The 6,000-nt window shown below is 48.9% G+C and overlaps 1 long non-coding RNA gene across 1 annotated transcript; it reads left to right on the forward strand.

Annotated features, from left to right (window-relative positions):
- Positions 1-2,866: 2,866 nt before the first annotated feature.
- On the forward strand, positions 2,867-4,701 carry LOC108542504 (uncharacterized). Its single transcript, XR_001889297.1, has 3 exons — positions 2,867-3,615; positions 3,706-3,872; positions 4,600-4,701. It is a non-coding gene; the product is annotated as an uncharacterized LOC108542504 (long non-coding RNA).
- The last annotated feature ends 1,299 nt before the right edge of the window (positions 4,702-6,000 follow it).

Genomic DNA, 6,000 nt, shown 5'->3' on the forward strand with positions numbered 1-6,000 from the left:
CCAAGCTGGAGTGCAATGGCATCATCTCAGCACACCTCACTGCAACCTCCGTCTCCCGGGTTCAAGCGATTCTCCTGCCTCAGCCTCCGGAGTAGCTGGGATTACAGGCATGCGCCACCACGCCGGGCTAATTTGTATTTTTAGTAGAGACGGGGTTTCTCCATGTTGATCAGGCTGGTCTCAAACTCCTGACCTCAGGTGATCCGCCCTCCTCGGCCTCCCAAAGTGCAGAGATTACAGGCCTGAGCCACAGCACCTGGCGGATTGATCTTTATTGGACACCTGGGGCACAGGGAACCCTCCTAGGCCTCGTGGGGGCGACAAAGACCAAAATATCAAAATGTCTCACCCACCTTAGAACCTGGGAGAAGTAGGTAGGGACTACTGTTTCCTCTAGCCTACAGAAACTCAAGTTCAAAGACTCGTTCAGCCTCACTAAAGAATCTTACCTAACTCACGACTAGAATTTGGAAGAAGAAGGCCCCTTGGTTTCTCAGATTCAGCACTAACATTTCACAGATAAGGAAACTGAGGACCAGAGAGGTTGAATGAAATTATGGCAGTAGGCCGGGCGCGGTGGCTCACGCCTGTAATCCCAGCACTTTGGGAGGCCGAAGTGGGTGGATCAGGAGATCAGGAGTTCGAACCCAGCCTGGCCAAGATGGTGAAATCCCGTCTCTACTAAAAGTACAAAAATTAGCTGGGTGTGGTGGCGGACGCCTGTAATCCCAGCTACTCAGGAGGCTGAGTCAGGGAACTGCTTGAACCCGGGAGGTGCAGGTTGCAATGAGCTGAGATCACGCCACTGCACTCCAGCCTGGGTGACAGGGTGAGACTCTCTCAAAAAGAAAAAAAGAAAAGAAACAAATTATGGCGGCTAGACACGGTAGCTCACTTCTGTCATCCCAGCACTTTTGGAGGTCAAGGTGGGAGGACTGCACTTTGGGAGGTCAAGGTGGGAGGATTGCTTGAGCCCAGGAGTTCAAGACCAGCCTGGGCAACATGGTGAAGCCCTGTCTCTACAAAAAAATACAAAACTTAGCCGGGCGTGATGGCGTGAACACCTGTAGTCCAAGTTACTCAGGAGGCTGAGGTGGCAGGATTGCTTGGGCCCAGGAGGTCGAGGCTGCAGGGAGTGATGATTGTGGCACTGCACACCAGCATGGGTGACAAAGCAAGACCCCATCTCGGAAAAAAAAAAAAAAAAAGAAAAGAAAGAAAAAGGGGCCGGGCGCAGTGGCTCATACCTGTAATCCCAGCACTTTGGGAGGCCGAGGCAGGCGGATCACTTGAGGTCAGGAATTCGAGACCATCCTGGCCAACATGGTGAAACCCTGTCTCTACTACAAATACAAAAATTAGCCGGGCATGGTGGCAGGCACCTGTGTTCCCAGCTACTTGGGAGACTGAGGCAGGAGAATCCCTTGAGCCCAACAGGTGGAGGCTGCAGTGAGCCAAGATCGCGCCACTGCACTCCGGCCTGGGTGACAGAGCGAGACTCTATCTCAAAAAAGAAACCAAAAAAGAAAAAGAAGATCGTTTGGGCCCATCTTGTATGTTTCCTGTCCCATTCCTACCATCATTTTCCCAATGAGTCCTTGGAGATTGGTATCAGAAACCAACACCTGGGTGCTTAGTGTGCTCATTGCTACTGGGGCATCATCTTCTAAGTCCTTTCAGCCAACAGAGCAAGGAAATACACCTATAGTCTTCTATGTATATGCTAGCCAGTGTAAATATACATAGATAATTATTTCTAATAGTTGCCACATTGATAAAGTAAAAAACAAACAGTGAAGTGCATATGAATAACATTTTATTTAACCCACCCTATCTAAAATATTATCAAAACTTTTCACATATAATCAGTATAAAAATTACTGAGTTGTGTTACATTCATTTTCGTTGTACTAAATCTTGGATATCTAGTGTCTATTTTCCACTTACAGCATGTTTCAATTTGGCCTAATGCAATTTCAAGCCACATGTGGCTAGTAACGTAACCATATTGGACAGACAGGTCTCCAGAAGTAGACAGGTAAACAGGCAATTATAATGCAGGGTCATAAGTGCAATGACAGGTGCAAGAGGCCAGAAGGGCCACTTGACTCAGCAGGGGAGAGGAATAGAATTGGAAAGGTTTTCCAGTGTGACATCTGAATTGTCTTGGAGAACACAAGAGAGTTAGCCAAGATGGGGAAGTGGGTACAAAAGCCAGGACTGAAAGAGCCTAAAGAACTGTCCATCTTTCAGGGCAACAGAGCACACACAATGGACCAAGCAGGGGACGATGCTGGTGGAGACATCCACAACTACCAGACTAAAGAACCTGGACTTGGCCGGACGCGGTGGCTCACGCCTGTAATCCCAGCACTTTGGGAGGCCGAGGCGGGTGGCTCACCTGAGGTCAAGAGATGGAGACCATCCTGGCCAACATGGTGAAACCCTGTTTCTACTAAAAATACAAAAATTAGCCAAGCGTGGTGGCGGGCGCCTGTAGTCCCAGTTTTTCGGGAGGCTGAGGCGGGAGAATGGCGTGAACCCGGGAGGCGGAGCTTGCAGTGAACCGAGATTGCGCCACTGCATCCAGCCCCCGCGACACAGCGAGACTCCATCTCAAACGGAACAAACAAACAAAAAGGATCTGTCTGTGTATGTTAAGCGGCTGAGTTGGGAGCTGAGAAACTAGGGAAGGGAGGAGGAGGCTGGCTGATACTGTGACCCACATGAGAAAGAATGAGGTCTGAGCCAAGCTAGGGACGAGGCTTTAGAGACGGAGACACCTTGAGAGTGATTATATGGGAATCCTCAGATCTCTCTCTCTCTCTCTTAATGCACGAGTGCCTGGTTTTAATTCCCTGATGAACTTCAGAGCTGCAGAACTTCAGAGTGGGAAAATAATACTAGCACCGTTCCCAAGTGTCCCATTCTGTCTGTGCAAAGGCATTATGCTTTGTCCTTTCATACATGATTTTATTTCATCACCCTGAGCGGTAACAGAATCATTCCTGTTTTACAAGTGACAAATAATATGAAGCTGACTAAAGAGTTCACAGCTCTAGGGCACGCTGGTAGCGTTGGACTGAGACTAAAGTCCTCCCAACATGCCAACATCCCTCAACCCAAGGAGATCCGTTTTCCGTTCCCGCCTTCGGAGGCCAGCGGCCCGCCCCACACTGCATCTCGCTCGTGACAGCCCGTCTAGCCGCCTCGCGTCTCTAGGGTTTTCCCTTCTTGCCCATCTACCCACAGGCTTCCTCTCGTCTGCACTCCCACACTGGCCCCTCTACCCGCCCGCCTCTCTATGATTTCCCCCTCTCCCCAGGCCCAGCCGTCCGGCTTGTTACAACTTCTCCTTCTCTAAGCTCCTCAGCACTGGAGCCAGCGGGTCCTAGGCGGGTTGGGTCGGCTATCCGAGCTGCCTCTCTGGTCCAGCCGAGAGGAAACGGCGGCCAGTGAGAGTGCTTTTAGGAAAGGCCCGGGCCGTGACTTCTGGGAAGAGTCCCTGGGAAAAAGGGGCGCGTTTCGGGCGCTTTGCGAAAACGCTCCGGCTGGAAACACAAGGCTCCGAGAGGAAGGAGCCGCTCTCCGCTCTGACCCACCCCACCCGCTTCAGTAAGTGGGGACCCCTCCGCCCCACAACTCCCCAAACGATCACGCTCCGCAGAGGGGCTTCCTGTCTCTCGTTCATTTTTGTTCTGACAGCGCTGGGAACCGACGGGGAGATCGGGACGTGCCCACTTCATCACACAGACGAAAACCTCAGGCGCCAGAATGGGGAGGAACTCGCTCGGAACCAGCCAGGAGCCAAATGGGGCTCCCGACTCTCCGTTCTGGGAACCTCCGTGTTTTTCTGTTTGAAGATAGGCGGGGTAGGTAGCGACAAGAAGGGTCCTGAGAGAGGCATGGAGGGCCCCCACAATCCGGTTCCAAGCCGGAGTCCAGTCTTACCTATCAGGATTCCCCCTTTCGTGTAGCAAAGCGGATATTATTCTTTCCTTTAAAAGTCGTTAAACGTAGCTGTTCAGGTGGGTTTACCACGAAGCTAACAAAGCTTAAGCTTCCGAAGCTCCTCGCGGGCACGACCACTTCTCTACCTAATGGGTGTCAACAATTCAAAGAATATTTAAGATTAGCCACTGCTCAAAAAAGTTTGCCATGCCTTGTAAACTTAAATTCATACCTGAAAGAAACGTGATTTTGATTTTCCCAAACTTGACCGTACTAAATCTGTAACTGTCCTGAATCTGAAATAAAACTTGCTTAAACTGTAAATTGTTGTGGTGTGAAGTACAGATCGAAGGATGCAGGGAGGAAAGTGTTACAGAGCTGTGTAAGGCTGTAAATTAATAAAAATGTCTTGTATGCTTTATAACTGGAGGTTGCATATGATAATTATCATCTTGCAAATGTCATTAGGTGGGATTTATTTTCTCATGCTAAATGTTCGCTTGCGTATCTTATTTTGTATTTTTAGCTTAGTACTCTTTTTCTTAATTGGATAAGCTTCGCTTTCTGCAAAATCTGGACCTGCCTCCCCTCACAGTGAGCTCTCAATATATATTAGCTATTATTGTTAATGTTACTGTTACTTTGCAGATCGAACAGGAAGGTTTGAGGACGATCTCTGAGGATTACTATTGGCATAGGACTTCAGACGCCCATTGTTACCAGCTACTTATTCGTCTCTTTATTCATTTCACATTCAATACACTTATGTGTTGATTCACTAATTCAATTCGTGTGTATTGAATATCTGAATACTCCCAGACACTAGTGTGGACGCCAGAGATATGGGAGGTGAAGATGTGAACATGGTGTCTACCTTCAGGGAACTTACAGTATCATGAGAATTGTCATGGAATTGATTAGAGGTTTTCAAAATTCAGATTACAAAAACAGTCTACAGGCTCCCACACCAACATTTTATTATGAAAAATTTCAAATATTTAGAAAAGTTGAAAGAATTCCTTAGTGAACATCCACATACTTACCATACCAGGTTTATAGTTTTTAAATAGCATCTACAGTTTGATCCTGAAAGGTCATCATATTCAGCCAATTATTATTATTATTATTATTATTATTTTGAGATGGAGTCTTGCTCTGTCACCCAGGCTGGAATGCAGTGGTGTGATCTCGGCTCACTGCAACCTCTGCCTCCTGGGTTCAAGCGATTCTCCTGCCTCAGCCTCCTGAGTAGCTGGGATTACAGGCACCCGCCACCATGCCTGGCTAATTTTTGTATTTTTAGTAGAGATGGGGTTTCACCATACTGGTCAGGCTGGTCTCAAACTCCTGACCTCAGGTGATCCTCCTGCCTTGGCCTCCCAAAGTGCTGGGATCACAGGCGTGAGCCACTGTGCCCAGCCTTTTTGTAGTTTTTTTGAGATGGAGTCTCACTCTGTTGCCCAGGCTGGAGTACAGTGGCCCAATCTTGGCTCACTGCAACCTCCACCTCCTGGGTTCAAGCGATTCTCCTGTCTCAGCCTCCCGAGTAGCTGGGATTACAGGCGTGCACCACCACATGGGCCTGGCTAATTTATTTGTTTGTTTGTTTGTTTACTTAGTAGAGACAGGGTTTCACCATGTTGGCCACGCTGGTCTGGAATTCCTGACCTCAGGTGATCCACCTGCTTTGGCCTCTCAAAGTGCTGGGATTACAGGCGTGAGCCACCACGCCCGGCCTGTTTACTTAGTTTTGAGACAGGGTCTGGCTGCTCTGTTGCCCAGGCTGGATTGCAGTGGCACGGTCATGGCTCACTGCAGCCTCAACCTCCTGGGCTCAGGTAATCCTCCCACCTCAACCTGCTAAGTAGCTGTGACTACAGGCATGCACCACTCCGCCGGGCGTTTTTTACTTTTGTTTTTTGGTTTGGTTTGGTTTGTTTTGTTTTTGGTAGAGATGGCTGTGGTGATGTGTTGCCCAGGCTGGTCTGAAACTCCTACGTTCAAGGGATCCTCCTGCCTCTGCCTCCTAAAGTGCTAGAGTTAGAGGCA

Source organism: Rhinopithecus bieti, unplaced genomic scaffold (genome assembly GCF_001698545.2).
Source record: "Rhinopithecus bieti isolate Rb0 unplaced genomic scaffold, ASM169854v2 scaffold_22436, whole genome shotgun sequence".
Classification (NCBI taxonomy): Eukaryota; Metazoa; Chordata; class Mammalia; order Primates; family Cercopithecidae; genus Rhinopithecus; species Rhinopithecus bieti.